The 20,899-nt window shown below is 49.4% G+C and overlaps 1 long non-coding RNA gene across 1 annotated transcript in view; it reads left to right on the forward strand.

Moving 5' to 3' along the window:
- LOC142046610 (uncharacterized) overlaps window positions 1-20,899 on the forward strand; it is a 404,232-nt gene that overhangs the window by 90,717 nt on the left and 292,616 nt on the right. The gene's annotated exons all lie outside the window — the stretch shown is intronic.

A 20,899-nucleotide genomic window follows, 5' to 3' on the forward strand; every position in this document is an offset into this window, starting at 1 on the left:
GGCCAACCCATCCCGCAAGGAGAAACTACTAACCTCAGGGGCGTGACCGTGTCAGGCTCTCTAGAATTGGCCCCCATGGTGTCAATTTTCTCTGGTGGTCGAGCCTGCTCCCCCCCACTCAAATGGTACACCCCCAGCACGGTGAGCGCGCGGTACACCTTAACCCTGGGTTAGAACAGTTCGCTGGGCCGGCCAGAAACAAACCCGAAGTTTTCTGAACCAAGGCCCAGCGGTGAAAGGCAAGCAAAGACCCTGGCGAGGGGAGGAGAAGAATGAGATGCCGAGGGAGAACGCGCCGCGCTGGTCGGTCGGACGGACGCTCCCTCAGCCTCCGCAGTTGATTTCGGGACGATTGGCGGTCGGCCCGTAGCGGGACCAGGCCCCAGTCTCAGTCTGTCCTCGCGTGCCTGAGACAGGACGTCACGTGTCTGTAGCCTGATCCGCCAACACTACGAGAGCCAGCGGTCTCGCCCATCAGCGCGGCTCTCTCGGTCCCCGCCCCCCGCTGGGCGGAGCTTGGCGGTAGGCGCGTGGCTGCGGCCGGGGTGAGGGGACCCCGCGGCGCCGAGCGCGTGCAGAGAAGTCTCACCGAGGCGTCGGCGCGGGCTTTGCGCGGGACCCGGAGCTGTCACTGCTCCCCCCCCCCCCCGAGCGCGCGACTCCGTGTGAGCGGCCCGCGGGAGCCTGGGTGGTGGCTCAGACTAATGAGAGTTCTAGGCAGCGGTGTGGCAGCCCTGCCAGTGCCAGAGTATCAGAGCAGCGCGGTGGGAGGTTGAGAGAGAGACGGCTTTGCGTTTACACAGCACGCTTCAGGTCTGGGAAGCTAGTGCAAATTCTTGCAGGCATGAGCTAGGATAGGATCAGTCGAGGTAATTTTTAAAAGATTAAAGTGCGCTCCTCTTGTGCGCCCTCCCCCCCCCCCCAAAGAATCATCTGCCCTGGCTGTGGCATAGGATCTGCTTAAAAATATTTCCTCCTGTGTTTAGAGGGGTCTGTCTAGAAAAGTTGCCAACTTGGAAAATAGTTGTTAGAGTCCACTGTGGTCAAACCATGTTACATAACACAGTGTGGTCCACTTGTGTGGACTGAGTAGAGCAAAAGCATACAGTAGAACATCAGCATTAGGAGCACCTTGGGAATGGAGGTTTGTAATGCTGAAGAAAAAGTTATAGCAGTTCTTTCAAAAGTTTACAATTGAACATTGACTTAACACCGCTTTATGTCTTTACATATAATGCTACTTTTAACCCTCTTACTTTAACATAAGCAAAGAAGCAAGTTTCCTTACCTTGTCAAATCTTTTTCTTAAACTTTCCTTTTGTTTTTGGCTTTTTTTGGTAGTTCATTTAATACAGTACTGTACTGTATTTGCTTTTTTTTTTTTTAATCTCTGCTGCTGCCTGGTTGCATACTTCCAGTTCTAAGTGTGTGGTTGACCAGTCCGTAACTCTGGTGTTTGTAACTCTGAGGTTCTACTGTAGATAGTTTGTTTTGATTTTTAAAGGTTTTCATTTGTGGCCTGGTACTGAACTTAGTTAAATCAGAAGTAACTCCAAAGACAATAGAAAAGTTTCACTTCTCCAAGAATGGTGTGAGATCAGGATCTGACTCTTCAAGGGTTGTATTCATTAATTATCGTGATAGCACCTGAAGTGTGTTAGGGCAGTGGTGGGCAAACTACGGCCCACAGGCTGGATCCCGCCCATCAGGGCTTTGGGTCTGGCCTGCGGGATTGCCACCCCTGTAGCATCACAGGCCCTGTGCTGCTCCTGAAAGCAGCCAGCACCAAGTCCCTGCAGCCTCTGAGGGGGCAGAGGGCTCTGTGTACTGCCCTCGCCTGCAGGCATTGACCCCCCACAGCTCCCATTGGCTGGGAATGGGGAGCTGTGGCCAATGGGAGCTTTGGGGGAGGTACTCACAGGTGAGGGCAGTGCATGGACCCATCTGTCCCACCCCCGCAGGGGCTGTAGAGACATGGTGCTGGCCACTTCTGGGAGTGGCGTGGGGCCAGGGCAGGAGGGGCCGGAGCCCTCACCCAAACCCCTCCTGTACCCCACACTCCAAGCCCCTGCCCTGATCCCCATGCTGCATCACCTCCCACACCCCAACCTCTTGCCCTGAGCCCCCTCCTGCACCCCTATCCCAGCCCTACATTCACGGCCCTGAATGCAATTTCCCTACCCAGATGTGGCCCTCAGGCCAAAAAGTTTGCCCTCTCCTGTGCTAGGCTGTACAAATAATTCACAATCGCTGCTCCAGAAGGAACCATCTGGGATTCCAGGATGCAGTAGCAAAACCTGATAGCATCTAGGATGACCTACCAAACCACTCCCGACTCCTGCAAAACCCTAGAGCAGTTGAAAAAGATTGTAACTAGGCTTCTGTTCCGTGGTATAATTTTGCATCTAATACATTGCACTTCCTGTATTATAGTTTTGCATGTTAAAGCTAGTTCTGGGATTTAACTATAAACTACCAAAACTTAGACAAGAAAGTACACGTCTAAGTTTAAATGACTATTTTCATAGAAATACTTTTAATTATCTTCACCATGTGTCACGTGTTGTAACGACTCCAGGGGGCAGATTGAATTTATCAAATCAATTACAATCCTATCTGTTTTGATTAACAATCAGCCATTATCTGTTATGCTGTACAGTAATAAGTCTTATAAGTCCACTAGTTAAGAGGCTAAAGGCCTGATTTTCAGAAGTACTGAGCACCTGCATTCTCCACTGATTTGAAATGGAGTTGTGTGTACTCAGCATTTCTGAAAATCAAGCCATAAAACACACAAGTAGTGACAAGTACTTTAATATTTTGTATGTTCCTCAGGCCCTGATTCTGCAACCCTTACAATGAGTATCTTAAGATGAGATCTGTCAAGGTTCCTTCCCCACGCTGAACTTTAGGGTACAGATATGGGAACCTGCATGAACACCTCTAAGCTTAACTACCAGCTTAGATCTGCTTTTGCTGCCAATTTCCAAATAGTTTGAGTCAATTGGGAAACTCTGTCTTCCCCCCAAAAACCTTTCCCTCCCTGGGTAACCTTGAGAGACTCCACCACCAATTCCCTGGTGAACACCGATCCAAACCCCTTGGATCTTAAAACAAGGAGGAATTAATCTTTCCCCTGCCCTTTTCCCCCCCACCAATTCCTGGTGAGTCCAGATCTAATCCCCTTGGATTCTAAAACAAGGAAAAAATCAATCAGGTTATTAAAAAGAAGGCTTTTAATTAAGGAAAGAAAGAAAGGTAAAAATCATCTCTGTAAAATCAGAATGGAAAATAACTTTACAGGATAATCAGATTCAAAGAGCCCAGAGGAACCCCCTCTAGCCTTAGGTTCAAAGTTACAGCAAACAGTGGTAAAATCCTCTCAGCAAAAAAGAACATTTACAAGTTGAGAAAACAAAGTTAAACCTAACACACCTTGCCTGGCTGTTACTTACAAGTTTGAAATATGAGAGACTTGTTCAGAAAGACTTGGAGAGCATGGAATGATGTCTTGTCCCTCTTAGTACCAAGAGCGAACCATCCCCAAAACAAAGAGCACAAACAAAAGCCTTCCCCCCACCAAGATTTGCAAGTTTCTTGTCCCCTTATTCGTCCTTTGGGTCAGGTGTCAGCCAGGTTACCTGAGCTTCTTAACCCTTTGCAGGTAAAAGGATTTTGGTGTCTCTGGCCAGGAGGGATTTTATAGTATTGTACACAGAAGGGCTGTTCCCTTCCCTTTATAGTTATGACAAGATCCATGAAGCGGCTTAGGCTTTGCAATGCTGAGTGTCACAGTGCCTAACTTTTAGGTAACTGGAAAGTCACAGGAACAACACTGCAATCCATAAAGTCAAGCTACGCTCCCTATACAATGAATAGGGAGCAATAGGCAGCTATGAATGGAATCCACAAAAGCTCAGGTAGTCAGTGGGAGCTGCTGACGAGGGATATGGCCAGAGTCCTGCCCCTCACCAACATAAGTGGCATTCTCTTCTTAGCAATCCACAAATGGGAACCAGCCATCTGGAGTCAGGTGGTTTGGGTGACTAACGCCTTTCTTACAGGAATGAGTTAGGTGCTTTCTTTGCTTCACCCAAAATGATAGAGGAACCACCACTACCTCGCACCTTATAACTTTTAGCCCAGTAGTTGAAGCACGCACCTGGAATGTGGGAGACCCAGATTCAATTCTCCCTTCTCTACCAGAGCAGGAGAAATAATTTGAACAGAAGCCCCCCACCACTTAAGAGAGTGCACTAACCTCTGGGCTATGGGATATTCTGAATAGGGCTCCCTCAGTCTCTCCTATCGAAGCAGTTCCATTATGGTTAAATGAAGTAGTGATTGGAACAGGGGGCCTGGACCCTGGGTCTCCCATCGCAGACATGGGTGCTCTAACCACCAAAGAGTCACTGACCTTCAATACCATTAGATGGAATCCTATAGATGAGAGTGGATGGGTTGTAAAAGGAGGTGAAAGGCTTGCACATTTCAGCAAGTGTAGGGTTGGTAGAGTAAAGGCATGTGTGTTAATGGGGCATAGTGGGGCACTGCTGAAAGAGTGCAGTTAAGTTTGCCTGGGCAACCTTAACTCTGCACGCCCTGGTTTTCTGAAGTTTGGGTTTTGTTCAGCATTCTGGAAAAGGATGACCTATAACCAAGCAACCCTAGCTCTGTGTTAATGTCGTTGTTTTGCCATTGAATTTCCTAGTAATTTTAACAGGAAAAGATGTTATGTTAGTAGTCATTTAGGCAGCCATACACATCATGTCCTACACTTAACATACCGAACCAGACTGGAGTCAACAATCTCTGTGTCGTGGTATACTCCTTACTCTCCCATAAACTTTTGCAATTTCATGATCTAGGAATGGCCCAGAAGCCTACACATTGGCAACCCTGGCAATGCACATATTTCTTTTCCCTCAGCAGTCAGGTCTGGAAATGACAGTGCCAGTTCCTTATGTGCTGCCTGTCTTTGGAAACACTGCATTAATCTGCCCAAAGATCAGGAAGTAGGCACTTGCCATGCCCCCACCTTGCCCAGTGCTAGTGAAATACATATTTTCTCAAACAGCCAATGCAAGGCTTGCCTACCACCCATCTGCATTACTGAACCCCTCTCCTTGTCCCCACATCTCATCCACCACCACACACACACACACACGTCCGCTGTCTCCAGATCATCCCCACCCAGTATGACAAACATTTTGGTTAGATGAGCTGCTGACTATTCTGTTCTGTTTACAGTAGATGTCCCTGTAAAATAAAATGTTATAACAGAGACAACTTGTAGCAATCAGTTATTAAATCTTTATTGCATAGGTTTACAAAGTTCAGACTAGAAATATCAGGGGAAGGATGTTTACAAGGGGTTATGGTTTTGGCACTTTTCCCTGGAACTACCCAGGAAATCATAAAGTTGTTGTATAGAAACCATCTCCTGGTTTCTTTGTTTTTCTTTAGTGGTGCATGTACACAGTAACCCTTTTAGACTGCACATCGACACAAGTGAAAAAGTTCTTAAATACCATTCGCAATTTGGGTACCCTTAAGATTTAACGAGAACCGTGCACTGTTTGAGGTAAAAATTGACTGAGATCATTTTGATCCACATCACAAAAAAACCCACCTAGAAACTTTGGAAAACAATTAATTTTTTTTAGAGCCAGAGACTCCAGAAATAAAAGCTCTAATGACCCCAAATGTGGGTCACTAACCCTACTCCGTACACCCACCGAGCACAGCAAATTGCAAGAAACTCCATGTAAGCATGTGGATGTTAGAGCACTTAGAAGCATCATCCTTTAAACAAGGATAGAGGGATGGTGGAGGAAAAGGGCTCCACCTCTACACGTCCATTTACAGTATAGGAGGCTCTGAAAAGTATGAAAAAGACGGTTACTCATCTTTGTAACTGTTGTTCTTCGAGATGTGTTGCTCATATTCATTCCAACTAGGTGTGCGCACGCTGCGTGCACGTTCGTCGGAAGAATTTTCCCCTAGCAACACCCGGCAGGTCGGCAGGCGCCCCCTGGCGTGGCGCCTTTGCGGCACCGTATATATGCCCCTGCCGACCTGGCCGCTCCTCAGTTCCTTCTTGCCGGCTACTCACAGTGGGGAAGGAGGGCGGGTGTGGAATGAATATGAGCAACACATCTCGAAGAACAACAGTTACAAAGGTGAGTAACCGTCTTTTCTTCTTCGAGTGCTTGCTCATATTCATTCCAAGTAGGTGAATCCCAAGCCTTACCTAGGCGGTGGGGTCGGAGTTGGAGACTGTCGAATGCAGAACAGCCAAGCCAAGAGCCGCATCGTCCCGGGACTGCTAATACCAAAGGCGTAATGGGCAGAAAAAGTGTGCACTGACGACCACGTGGCTGCACGACATATGTCTTGTATAGGCACCCGGGAGAGAAAGGCAATCGAGGATGCTTGCGCTCTCGTGGAATGAGCGTAACTCGCCCTGGAGAAGTGTGAGCCAAGGCATAGCATGTTTTGAATGCAGGCCGTCACCCAGGATGATATTGTTTGTGATGAGACAGGGTGACCTTTCATCCTGTCTGCGACGGCAACGAATAAGTTGGGAGTCTTTCGGAAGGGTCGGGTGCGGTCAATGTAAACGCCAGCGCCTGACGAACATCGAGTGAATGCAGCTCTGCTCTCTGCGAGACGCATGAGGTTTGGGTAAAATTGACCTGGAGGAAAATGTCCTGGTTTAGGTGGAATGGGGAGACCACCTTAGCAGAAAGGCCGGATGCGGACGGAGTTGTACCTTGTCTTTATGGAATATCGTGTATGGTGGGTCCGCTACTGAGAGCGCGAAGCTCTGAGACTCTCCTGGCCGATGTAATGGCCACAAGGAACGCCACCTTCCACGATAGGTACAGGAGAGAGCAGGTTGCCAAGGTTCGAAAGGAGGGGCATTAGTTTCGAGAGAACGAGATTGAGGTCCCAGTGAGGGGCGGGAGTAGCGGACCTGGGGATACAGGCGCTCCAGGCCCTTGAGGAACCTCGAGACCATCGGGTGAGAGAAGGCGGAGGAAGAGCCTTCTCCTGGATGGAAGGAGGAAATGGCTGCTAGGTGAACGCGGAGGGATGAGAGCGCGAGGCCTGTTGTTTAAGGTGCCATAGATATTCTGCAAGAGCACTTGGATGGGACCTGAGCTGGTGACAGTCCTCGTGACTGACACCAGCAGGAAACCTCTTCCATTTTGCCAGGTAGGTAGCCCTGGTAGCAGGTTTCCTACTTCCAGAGCACTTGCTGCACTGGGGTGGAACAGCGCAGCTCCGCAGAGCTCAGCCAGCCAGGAGCCACGCTGTCAGGTGGAGGGACCGGAGGTCAGGGTGGAGAAGCCTGCCGTGGTCTTGTGATATCAAGTCCCGTGGATGGACGGCAGGGGAACGGACTGGCTATGGACAGGTCCAACAGCGTGGGTACCAGTGCTGGCGAGGCCACGCTGGGGCGAATGAGAATTAGCCGGGCCTTGTCCCTGCGTAGCTTTACGAGGACTTTGTGCACCAAGGGGAACGGCGGGGAAGGCATAGAGGAGTGTGGGTCGACCAGGGTAGGAGGAATGCGTCCGACAGTGAGCCGCGGTCGAGACCTCGGAAGGAGCAGAACAGGGGGCACTTCCGGTTGGTGCGGGAGGCGAAGAGGTCGATTCAGGGAAATCCCCACCGCCGGAAAGAGAATGGACTATGTCCGGACGAAGAGGACCACTCGTGGGCTAGAAAGGACCTGCTGAGCCGTCTGCCAACACGTTCTGGACTCCTGGAAGAAAAGAGCTTCCAGATCCGATGCCGTGGGTTACACAAATTCCCACATCGTCATCGCCTCCTGACAAAGAGGGAGAGAGCGGGTTCCCCCCCGTTTGTTTATATAGTGCATCGCGGTGGTGTTGTCCGTGAGCACTAAGACAGAACGGCCTCGCAGGTGAGGAGAAGAAAAGCCTGGCAGGCGAGGCGGACGGCTCTCAGCTCCCTGATGTTTATGTGCAGCGGACAGCTCCCGAGCGGACCAGAGGCCTTGTGTTCGACGAGACCCCATGTGAGCTCCCCAGCCCAGAGAGGATGCGTCCGTTGTTAAGGACATGGACGGCTGTCCTAGGTGAACGGTAACCCCGCACACACCAGGGCCAGATTTCGCCACCATCGGAGGGAGTGTAGGACGCTTTCTGTGAGTGTGACAACGATGTCCATGCTGTCCCTGCGTGGGACGGTAAACCGAAGCTAACCATATCTGCAGTGGGCGCAGGCGGAGCTTGGCGTACTTGGTACAAAAGGTACACGTCGCCATGTGGCCTAAGAGGCTGAGACAGACCCTGGCCGAGGTAGTGGGGAAGGCTAGCAGGCTGTCTATGATAGTGAGTAGTGCCTGGAAACGGCTGGGTGGAAGTGAGGCTGTCGCGACCCATAGAGTCCAAGACAGCCCCGATGAATTCTATCCTCTGAGATGGTAACGAGGATGGACTTGTCGAAATTTATCAGGAGCCCTAGAGATTCGACACAGGTCCCTGATGATTGTCAATGTGCGTGGCGACCTGAGCTGGGAGGACGCGCGAACCAGCCAGTCGTCCAGGTACGGGAAGACACATATCCCCTTGGTGACGGAGAGCAAGCGGCCACTACTGCCATACATTTCGTGAAGACCGTGGGGCAGAGGACAGGCCGAATGGCAGGACCGTGAATTGAATGTGCGGTCTCGCACCACAAAGCGGAGAAAGCTGTGGTCTGTGAGGCGGGTAGATCGAAACATGAAAGTACGCGTCCTTCATGTCGAGAGCAGCGAACCGGTCTCCGGATCCAGGGAAGGGATGATAGACCCCCAGGATACCATGCGGAATCTCAACTTTCTTACGAAGGCGTTTGAGTCCGCGGAGGTCTAGGATGGGTCGGAGACTGCCTTTCGACTTGGGGATTAAGAAATAGCGGGAGTAAACCCTCGGCTCTGAGGTCGTGAGGCACTTCTTCTATCGCTCCGAGTTCGAGAAGCGTGAGGACCTCCTGCCAAAGGAGATGCTCGTGAGAGGGGTCCCTGAAGAGGGACGGGAGGGTGGGTGGGATGGTGGAGGCGAAATAACTGGAGATGGTAGCCAAACTCCTACCGTGCGCAAGACCCATTGGTCTGAAGTTATCCGGGTCCACGCCGGGAGGAAGGGAGAAAGGCGGTTGGAAAAAAGAAGAGGAGTCCGGGAAGGGACTGGTGTGCTCTGCTCTCTAGCGCACCTTCGAAAGTTTTGCTTCGGTCCCGCCGGTGGTTTGGCGGGTACCGTTGTTTTGCCCCCCTTGGGAACCGAATGACTGGCGTCATCGGTTCACGCGTCCCCGCTGTCTGTTGAAGTCTTGGCGGGGCGTGGTGGGGATAAGGGCGCTGAGGTTGCTGCCGAAAGGACCTCCGCTGGATCTGCGGAGTGTGCATGCCCAGGGAGCGCATTATTATTCGGTTATCTTTAAGGCTTTGCAACCTTGGATCCGTCTTCTCCGAGAAGAGACCCTGCCCTTCAAAAGGGAGGTCTTGTATGGTATGCCAGGTATTAAAATCATACCTGCCTAGCAGCGCTTGCTGGTTTGCCCACACGTAACTGGAGACCCCCTGCGGAGTAAACCTTACGGCCCAGCAGGTCCATACGTTTAGCCTCCCGCGATTTTGGGGCGGGGGCTGGCTGGCCATGGCACTCCCTCTCATTCACGGATTGGACGACCAGAGAGCATGGAGGAGGATGGGTGTACAGGTAGTCGTATCCCTTAGAGGGTACCATGTACTTTCTCTCCACGCCTCTGGCCGTCGAGAGGATCGATGCTGGGACTGCCAAATAGACTCCGCCTTTGGCCTGAATAGTTCGTATGAAGGGTAAGGCGACCCTCGTCGGTGCATCGGATGAGAGAATGTCCACTACAAGATCCTCAACTTCCGGCACCTCCTCTGCTTGTAGGTTAATGCTCACGCCACTCTGCGGAGCAGATCTTGATGAGCGCGAAGGTCAATAGGGGGCGGGCCAGAGGTCGAAGTGCCCGCCACTGCCTCATCTGGTGAGGAGGAGGAGGAGAGACTGGGGACCGGGGGCTCCTCTGCAGGTTGTTGATCCAGAGGATGGCTCGATTTCGGGGGCTGCCTCTGGGTCCTGTGACTCTGCAATATCGGTTGCCGGAGGAGGAACGCTGATGGTGGCTTCTGGTACTCGACCTGCACCAGCAGATCTCGACGGCGGGCAGAGGATCGCCTTGGCTTGATGGTACGCCCAAGGCGTCCAGAAGGACACACTTGCTGGGGGGCCGGTCCCGGATCTTGGACAACATCCCCATAAAGTACGCTGTCTGGTCGCGAGGAGCCTGAAGGGTGTCTGGAAGGCCAATGGCGGGGCAGACAGACCGTAGGATTGGTGCCGAGTGACAGTCGGTGCCGGGGAACGGTGCCGAGAGCCGAACCGGTGCCGAGATCGGGACCGGGACCTACGACCCAGCGCGGTGCCGGGAGGTCGACCGGGATCGAGTGCGCCGACAGTATGATGGACTTCGTCGGAAGCGGTGCCGAGAGCCAGAGCGACGCGCCGAGCGTCGGTCTGTAGATCGGGGGAACCTGGACCGGTGCCGCGAGTACGACCGGCGCCGCGAGTAGGATCGGTGCGGGACTGCGAGCGGCGTCGAGATGGCGAATGACGGCGTGAGCGGGATCGGTGCCGAGATCTCGATCGGGACCGGCGCCTGTCCGGTGCCCCCAGAGATGGAGGTTGGAGCATCGCTGGCTTTCCATAGAGGAAAGTGCCCGCACCGGCGGTGCCAGGGGCTGAGGCAGGGAAGGCTCAGTGAGCGCTATCAGGTCCCGCGCCGTTGTGAAGGTTTCCCAGCGTAGTCAGGAATCGTGAACTCGACCACGGCACATGCCGGGGAGCTCTGAAGGACTGGACTCGACGGCCTTGCCTGGCCGGAGTCGACGGTATGGGAAGCACCGGTGCCGGGGCAGATGGCAGTGCCTGTCGGCACGGCTTCCCAGGCTCGGACTGCGGTTCCGGAGACGCGACCGCAGGAGCCTTCGTCTTCTTCGGCCGAGGTGAAAGTGAGCACCGCCGGGCTGGCTGCTCAGATGGAGACTTATGGTGCCTGCGGCGCTGTCGCGGTACCGCTTGTCCCCGGTGCCCCAAAGACGGTGGTTTCGGTGCGGACTGCGGTGCGGTCAGTGCCGGAACTGCGGAGTCAGGGCGGCCTCCATAAGGAGCTGCTTTAAACGGAGTCCCGCTCCTTTGTGTCCGCGGTTTGAAGGACTTGCAGATGCGGCACTTCTCCATCAGATGGGATTCCCCCAGGCACTTGAGGCAACGATCGTGGGGTCTCCCGTTGGCATCGGCCGACGACAGGCCGAGCACTGCTTGAAGCCGGGAGAGCCAGGCATGAGCCCGAGTCCTGGAGCGGGCGAGGAGGAAGTATACCTCAGCCCACTAACTATATACAACTACGTTTAACAACTATACTTATAACTATTAACTATTAACAACTACCAAACAACACTAACTAAAGTATAAGAACTATGTAGAACGGGTGAACGCTAGGGATGTGGAGGTCAGCTAAGCCGCACTCCACGTTCCAACGACCGACACGGGCGGTAAGAAGGAACTGAGGAGCAGCCGGGTCGGCAGGGGCAATATATACAGTGCCGCAAAGGCGCCACGCCAGGGGGCCTGCCGACCCGCCCGGGTGTTGCTAGGGGAAAAATTCTTCCGACAAACGTGCACGCGGCGCCGCGCACACTACTTGAAATGAATATGAGCAAGCACTCGAAGAAGAATGGCTAATTCATTTTATTTGATGTTCTCATCTGACTGAGAGCGTAAGAATGGCCATACTGAGTCAGACCAACCATCCGTCTAGCCCAGTACATTTTCTACTGACAGTGGCTAATGCCAGATGCCTCAAAGGGAATGAACAGAAGGCAGTCATCAAATGATCTATCCCCTGTTGTCCAATCCCAGCATCTGGCAGTCAGATGCTTAGGGACACCCAGAGCATAGGATTGCATCCCTGACCATTCTGGCTAATAGCCCTGGATGGACCTATCCTCCATGAACTTATCTAATTCTTTTTTGAACACAGTTATATTTTTGGCCTTTACAACACCCCCTGCAACAAGTTTCATAGGTTGATTGTGCATTGCATGAAGAAGTACTTCCTTTTGATTGTTTAAAGCTGCTGCCTATTAATTTCATTGGGTGACCCCTGGTTCTTGTCATGTGAAGGGTAAATAACACTTGGCTTGCTAAACCCAGGGTTGTAAGTTCAATCCTTGAGGGGGCCCTTTAGGGAACTGGGGTAAAAATCTGTCTGGGGATTGGCCCTGCTTTGAGCAGGGGGTTGGACTAGGTGACCTCCTGAGGTCCCTTCCAACCCTGATATTCTATGATTCCTTATTACCTTTCTTCACACCTCTCATTATTTTATAAATCTGTCATATCCCCCCTTAACAGTATCTTTTCCAAGATGAACGGTCCAGTCTTTTTAATCTCTTCTGAAATGGAAGCTTTTCCCTGCCCCTAACCATTTTTGTTGCCCTTCTCTGTACTTTTTCCAATTCTTTTGAGATGGGGCGACTATAACTGCACATTGTATTCAAAGTGTAGGAGTACCATAGATTTATATACTGGCATGATATTTTCTGTCTTATTATCTATCCCTTTCCTAACAGTGCATAACATTCTGTTAGCATTTTTGACTGTCGCTGCACATTGAGCAGATGTTTTCAGAGAACTATCCACAATGACTCCAAGATCTCTTTTTCTAGAATGGTAACAACTAATTTAGACCCTATCATATTGTTTGTATAGTTGGAATTATGTTTTCCAATGTGCATTACTTTGCATTTATCAACATTGAATTTCACCCCATGGAGATGAATGCAGTGTGAAATAATTGCTCTGAGATATACTCCACTCATCTCAAGGGCTGTTCCCATCCCCCCTCCTGAGTGCTTTTAGATCCTGTGCTATGCATGAAGTATACTATTATCAGCTCCCCACCCAAAGGGGCAGGACTTCCCCAGATCCTGGCTTACATGGGGGGAAAGAAGGGAGTCTCAGACCCTCCCAAAAGCTTGGCTCACATGAGCAGGAGAAGGTCCAGTGTCTGCAGATGGTCATGGCTTCCCAGATCACAGGGGTATTGAGATGATCTCTGACAGCTCCAGAGGGGTAAGGCCCCCATAGCCTAGCTCATATAAGAGGGGCAGGGAGGGTGGTTCAGACCCTCCCCCCTCCACCCCACAAAAAGAGCTATAGTGTCCAAGCTCTAGGCATACGCATACAAGAGGGAAGAATGTGGGGCTAACATGTTTCCCTCCTTCCTAGTTCCCTTCCATTCACCCCATGTCTCCCTACACCCCCCAGCCTCCCTCACCTGAGCCCTCAAGCTGCCTCCCATCCCCTGCTGCCCATCCCTATTTACCCCTCCACTCACTGAAGCTCCAAACTCCTCTCCCTCTACTCCTCCAGGCCCTGACATGTCTCCTTTCCTAGGAAGAATTCACATATCTAATTGTCCCCCAAAGACTTTGGAGGGTGCAGGAGGGTTGGGATACACTTACAGAGCTGAGGAGTGCATGGGGGTTGGGGTGCATTGTCAGAGCTATGGGGTGCAGGAGGGTTTCAGGGTATTGGCAGAGCTATGGGGTGCACTGGCAGAGCTGTGTGGTACGGGGGGTTGAGGTTCACTGGCAGAGATGTGGGGTACACAGGCATTGGGGTGCATTGGTAGAGCTATGGGATGCAGGGAGGTTTCAGTGCATTGGCAGAGCTATAGGGTGCAGAGGGTTTCAGTGCATTGGCAGAGCTACGGAGTGCTGGGGGGTTGAGGTGCACTGGTAGAGCTGTGGAGTGCACAGCCATTGGGGTGCATTGGCAGAGCTTTGGGGTGCAGGGAGGTTTCAGTGCATTGGCAGAGCTATGGGATGCAGAGGGACTGAGGTGCACTGGCATTTTTCTGTATTGGTGCATGTACAGTGTAAAAATGTACATTTTCTTAAATATTGTTCTCAGTTTGAGTCCCCCAAAGATTTAGTAGGTGCCATGCAGTACCTTGGGTAAAACTTGATAGGCTGAGACCATTTTGACCCCCATGACATCAATAGTTTAATCTCTATCTCTGTGCAAAAAACTCCAAACAAACAAAACAACCGAAAAAACCCACCTGGAAACTTTTTTTTTTTAAAAATGACTCTTTTTTTCAAGGCTTATATGCCCAGAACCCCTCAAAGGACTCCAAATCTGGGTGACTAACCCATATCCTTCACCCTAATAAGGCACATCAAATTTCAACAAAATGTGACTAAGTATATCAATTTTAGAAGATGTAGAAAGGTCTACCTTTAAATAGATGTTGTGATACAATCGTAACTGTAGTGGCGCTGCTACGCCACTATAAGTTACCCAGTGTGGAATAGCTTCAACTTGAGAGAGTCTCACATCAGAATATCCCATAGCCCAGTGGTTAGGATATTCTCTTGTTAAGTACAAGATCCTCATTCAGATCTTTTCCATGAGGCAGAGAGGAGGACTGAATCTGGGTCTCCCACATCCCAGGTCAGTGCTCTAACCACTGGACTAAAAGATACAAGGGAGGCATCAGCATCTGCTGCACAAATAGTTTAGTCATCTTACTGCAGGAGAGGGTGTCATATCATAGTATTCTTTCCTCAATCTGAACCTTAGAGTCCAAAAATGAGGTACTAGCATGAAGTGCTCTAAGCTTAATTACCAGCTTAGATCTGATACGCTGCCACCAATCAGGACTCTGAGTGCCTGATAAACTCTGGTCTCCCCAAAACCTTCCCTGGAGACCCCCAAGACCCAGACCCCCTGGATCTTACTACAAGGAAAGTAAACTCTTTCCCTCACTAGTGCCTCTCCTAGGCTTTCCCTTCCTGGGTTACCCTAGAAGGTCACTGGGATTCAACTCCTTGAATCTTAAAACAGAGGCTTTCCACCTCACCCAGAGGCAATACAGATTCAAGCTCCGTGAATCTAAACAAAGGGATTCCCCCTTCCCCCTCCCTTCTTTCTCCCTGTCTCCCCACCCCTTCCCTGGTAAGTACAGACTCAATTCCCTTGAGCCTCAACTGGGGAAAAAATCAAACAGGTCTTTAAAAGAAAGGTTTTAATAAAAGAAAGAAAAAATAAGAAATTTCTGTAAATACAAGATGTAATATTACAGGGTCTTTCAGCTTATAGACACCATAGAGAAAAGCATCCCCCCAGCAAAATACAATTTAACACACTTCCAGCAAACTACACGTCTGCAAATAAAGAAAAACAATTTAAAAGACTATAACCGCCTTTCTACTAATACTCACTATTCTGAATATATAAGAGACTGTAGCAGGGAGATTGGCAAGAAACTTGGTTGCACGTCTAGTCCCTTCCAGGACTCAGAGAGAACAAAGCAAAACCCAAAAACCACAAACAAAGGCATCCCTCCACCGAGATTTGAAAGTATCTTGTTTCCTGAGTGGTCCTCTGGTCAGGTGTTGCAGGTCACTGTTTGTTAACCCTTTACAGGTGAAAGAGACATTAACCCTTAGCTATCTGTTTATGACAGAGGGGTACTCAGCTGTAAATCACAAGCTGAGAACGGTGCTTCCCTGCAGCCTGGACTTAGGTGCCTAACTCCTCTAAGAGATAGACAGAGCTTGGAACTTTTTTAGGGTTGCCATCTCTCCTGGATTGGCTTGGAGTCTCCTGGAATCGCAGTCAATCTCCCAGGGGCTCTTGAAAGCAATCCAGGAGATTTTAATAGGTTGCTAAAAGTCCAGCCACTGGCGCAGTGGGGCTAAGGCAGGCTCCCTACCTGCCCTGGCTCTGAATGGCTCCTGGAAGTGACCAGCATGTCTCTCTGGCTCCTAGGAGCAGGGCGGCCAGGGAGTCTCTGCATGTGATGGCCAACTCCACAGCTCCCATTGGCCAGGAACTGCGCCAATGGGAGCTGCAGGGGCAGTGCCTTGGAGACAGGGTAGGGAAGCGGCGTGGCCTCAGGGAAGGGGGTGGAGCAAGTGTGTCTGGGTTTGTGCAATTAGACAGTTGGCAACCCTACTTATACTATGCCTACACAGGAATAAAAAGCCTGCAGCTGGCCTGGGTCAGCTGATTTAGGCACATGTGGCTTGGATTGCAGGATTGAAAAATCTATGTGTAGATGCTTGGGTTCCAGTCTCAACAATTTTTATCCCTGCAGTTGATCCAGTCCAGCTGCGGGTCTTCTGTCCCTGTGTAGATGTATCCTTATCAGCATCTCCCATTGACTAGCTTAAGCGTCTTCCCACCTAGCACCTTCCCACCCACCTTTTGTGGATCCCATTCTCAGGCACTCATCTCTCTCCATTCATTATATAGGGAGCTTAGGAATCTGTGGCACTCTGTACCTCAAAGCCGCACCCTGGAACTCCCATATTCACACCTGTCATATAGTTATATTTCATACAAAACATGCCATATAAAATATATTAGAAGTCATGATCTGCTGGTGCCTATTGTTCTGTTCAAATATGTATATTGTTAGTGTGTATGAAGTTATGAGATTTTGCTGTGTGCTTGTCATTGAAATAAGTTGTAAATTTGAGAATCTCTACTGCTAGTTCCCCCGTGATACCCTCCACTCCCAGGAGAGTTTTAAGAGACCAGAAGGGGAGTCATAAACAAGGGATTTACAATTCTGTAAGAGAAGCACCACACAATGGGGGATTGCTCAATCCTGTGACCCAGCAAAGCCCAACAGGACCTGTCTGGGCTAGTGTTTTCCAGGAACGTGGACTGGGGATATAAAATAGGGGACAGTGGTATCATTCTCTGGCCTTTCTTCTCCCCCACTGATGCTGGAATCAACAAGAATGCTGTGAAGACAGTCTTGAACTGAGGAGACTGATCCCAAGCTTAAAGGGGAAGCCTGTGTATTAAGAACTTTAACCTAACTACAACATCCAGTGGGATGAGAAAAACTGCTTGATCCAAATACTGCCTAGTGTAATAAGGTTTAAGATTTAGACTTTGCACTTACCTTTTATTTTCTTTGGTAACTATCTCCGACCTTTTGTGCCTACCACATATAGTAACTTAAAATCTATCTTTCTGTACTTAATAAATCTCTTTTATATTTCACCTAAAACAGTGTGTTTTGTTTGAAGTGCTTGGGAAATCACAGCTCAGTTTACAAAGGCTAATGTGTGTTCTCTCCACATCGAGGGAGGGGCAGACTGGGCAATAACTTATACTGGTCAGACATATATTGGTATATTCCAGGAGTGCAAGGCTGAGGGCTTGGGAGATTTGCGGGTACCTTTCTCTGTGTGATGTGTGAGTGTCTCAGAGAATATGCATTCAACTTAACTGGGTGTCAGGCTCTACATGCTGTTATACTGAGTGGTCTGAGCATCTGGAGGGGTTTACTACTTGTCCCTAGCAAAGCTTTGTGAGAGACAGCCCAAGCTACAGAGTTAAGGGAGCACAGTGGTACCCCAATTCCAGGTTGTACCTCAACGATCCTGTCATAGCACCTCACCCAGGCTTTGTGGATTACAGTAGCTTTCAAGATATCTAAAAGTTAGGCTTTCCATTGCCCATCATTGAAATGTCCAAGTCCCTTATGGATCCAGGCCAGTGTGATTGTGTGTGAAACTGATATTGTCCACTAAAAATAGTTATCTATAGCAAATTAGAAATCACATCCAACTAAAACATTGCCCTCAACTATTTTTATCAGAAAATATAATTGGAAGCATAATCCTATTCCTACTGAAGTATATAGCAACACACTCAATGAGTTCAGCATGAGATGACTTGACTCTCATTCTCATACACAGTTGGTTTTGCACAACCAAAGTTTGTATTACATAGATTTTCTAGTTTCTACAAAACTTTCCTTCTTAAGACCAGTTTCAGGCCCTCCCCTCACCCATTAAATTTACCAAAAACCAAAGTGATCTGCCAGAAATGTCACATGCAGAGTCATAGAACCCAGTAGAGTTTTTATTGAAAGCTTGAGGCAAAGCAGACAAGCTTTTTGGGTGTTAGGACAGGTCAAACAATGAGGTAGGTTTTGCTTCCAGGACATTTTTTGATTTGTCACATCTTCAAAATTGCATGGTCTGGGGACTGTACTTTTATTTTAATGTGTTGTTTGATACCAAAGACAGATTTTGGTGGGGGAAAGAGAACTGTTTACTTGTTAACAACAGTTTTCTAGTATTTCAAAGTCTGTATAGCCTAGATGATAATGGATTGGAGCTGCAGGTAGGGAACCACGTAGTCAGAGAGGGAGGAAGGTGGGCCAGTATAGGAGGTGCAGGAAAGAGTCACACACTCCTGGTGGAATTGTGCGCTATTGCGTATGTGCATAATTAATGAGCCCCACATATTTTAAATTTTTTGTGTAGAAGAAAGTTTCCGCCAAAATGTTGCTGCAGTTCTGCTGTTTGCCCACCAGAGGATGCTGTGGTGCAAGAATAGCTGCAGCTCCCAGCAGTAAATAACTTCTACAGTTCCCCCTTTTTCCCACCAGATGGCGTTGGGGCGATAGAACAAAGCATCAGCTCCTGGCCAGCGAGGGAGGAGAGAAAGCTGCCTTCTGCGCAGAGGTCCAGGTCAGGAGACAGGGACTATGGGGAGACAGACAGCATGGGATGCTGGGGGGTGTCATACAGGGGCTCATAAGAGCTAGTGTGGGAGGATAGACTGGGGCTGGGGCTGAATGGGAGTGGAGGCACAGGGCCATGGGGGGAGGGAGGTGCAGAGGCTCATGGCGATAGGGAGGGGGGGTGCAGAGCTACACGGGGACAGGGTGGCGGAGTGGGGGCACAGAGACACATGGGGACGGGGGTGGGGGTACAGAGAAGAGTTGCCTCTAATTTTTTCCATCCATGTGTTAAGGCCATAAAGCCACACCATGTAGAAGTCAAGCACTGGAGTTTATTACACACAGCGCTGGCAGAGTGTCACCTGGCTTATTAGGCTCAGAGACACTGTCAATCAATTGATTACAATAGAATACATAGATTTTGCATGGGCGGGGGAAAATGACAGGGTAGGCAGTTCCACTCCTCGGGATAGGTTTTGCAGCAAGACAAAATAGCACATTAGCCAGTGGTTAACAGGTTACATAATGTTTCCACCCATGGTCTCAAGTTAGCAAGTTAACATTTAATTAATACTTTGATAAAATGTTATTAGTATAAAATATATATGTTGAATTCTGATTTGGGGTCCATAGGAATGGAGCAACCCCTTTGATTGTCCAACAGGTACATTCCTAGGGGTTAAAGCGAAGAAACAGTGGAAAATATATGGCAATAAAGATTATCTCTTTTATGTCTTAAGGCAGGAGGGCATTGGTCCCTGGGAAGGGAGGTGGAAGGATGCGATATCTTATACTGACATGTGCCAGCTTTCCATAAACTCAGGGTTGGATCTGTGGGAAGAACATCTCCCTACAGAAGAGACTAACACAATAGAACAGGGATCCTTTGTTCAGTTTGAAATATAATTATTCAGCTATTGTTTCAACATGTGGCATATCTAATGACCAAGCATATCTTTAGCAAAGACAATGTTATCTTGTTTATTCTGCATTTCTCTTAGCTAATCACTATTTGCTAGGCCTCTGGTCTTTTGACCATACTCTGGACCTTGGTCTGGAAAAGAGCTGGCACAATCAATATACCAGCTTGTTATATAAAATGCACATGAATGTTAACCCTTCAGTGTGCGGAATGAATTTTGTTATATGCACCATATCGAGGTAATGTGTGGACATGTGCCACCAGTAGAAACCAAAAACCTAGATATAATATATATTTAAAAAAAAACAAACTAAAATAACACACTTTGAAAGAAGTATCAAGAAGTAACAACAATACAAAGTATGTGAGGTGAGTGTGAAAAACTATATGTGTGTGTGAGAGAGAGAGAGACACACACACACTGTGTGTGTGAGAGAGAGACAGATCGAGAGGTGCATTGCCCTTTTAAGCACACTGACCCCACTTTAAGTGCCCTGCCTTTTTAAGTAGATCAGCAAGTTCTGAGACAGCAGCAGCTGCCAGCAAGCTCCCTCTGTCCTGAGCCCTGTCCTGTCCTGTCTCTCCTGCTCTGTGGAGATGGGGTGCAGGGGAGGACACTCTGACATCAGCACTCCTCTCCCCCCTGCTCTGCACAGCAAGCAGGAAGCTCCTGGAAGCAGCTCCAAAGCACCGGGCAGGAGCAACACAGGAGTGGAGGGAGGTACACCTGAACTGTGAGGCACTTGATAGCCTGTTGGGCAGCCGCCCAGCCACACAGCTTACATGGACAGAGCCACATAGAGATGGTGAGGTGGTGCAGAGCCACATGGGGATGGGGGCTGTGGGTGTCTGAGTGTGGGTGGAGGGACACGTGGACAGGGATGCAAGGACACATGGGGGTGCAGGAACACATGGAGAGAGGGGCAGATGTTCCTGACTGAATGGGAGAGGCTAGGTTCAGCCACGGTCTGCATAGGGAAGCTCCCTAACAATCCCTCCCTGCCCTTAAATAGTCTGTTTCATACTTTTTACATCCATATCCAACAACCCTCCAAGTTCACATACAAGCTCCTTTCCAGCAATTTAATTCCCTCTCCCTCGGCTCCTCCATTACCCCTGACTCCCCCAAGCCTTTGCACTGCTTCTGAGGAGTGTGGGAAATATGGTTCTGTATTGTAGTTTAAATGAATTATTACTCAGAGTTCTGTGTTAATATGCCTAGTAAGGAATCTATTTGTCAAAAAATATTTCCTGCATCTTTTTTTGTTGTCTGTATTGTTACAAACATACTTGCTGACAGGTATTTTGAAATAAATGACCAAGAATAATTGAAACTGGTGTGATTATATTGTGTTTTTTTGACAAATAAAA

This window comes from Chelonoidis abingdonii, chromosome 3 (genome assembly GCF_003597395.2).
Source record: "Chelonoidis abingdonii isolate Lonesome George chromosome 3, CheloAbing_2.0, whole genome shotgun sequence".
Lineage (NCBI taxonomy): Eukaryota > Metazoa > Chordata > Testudines > Testudinidae > Chelonoidis > Chelonoidis abingdonii.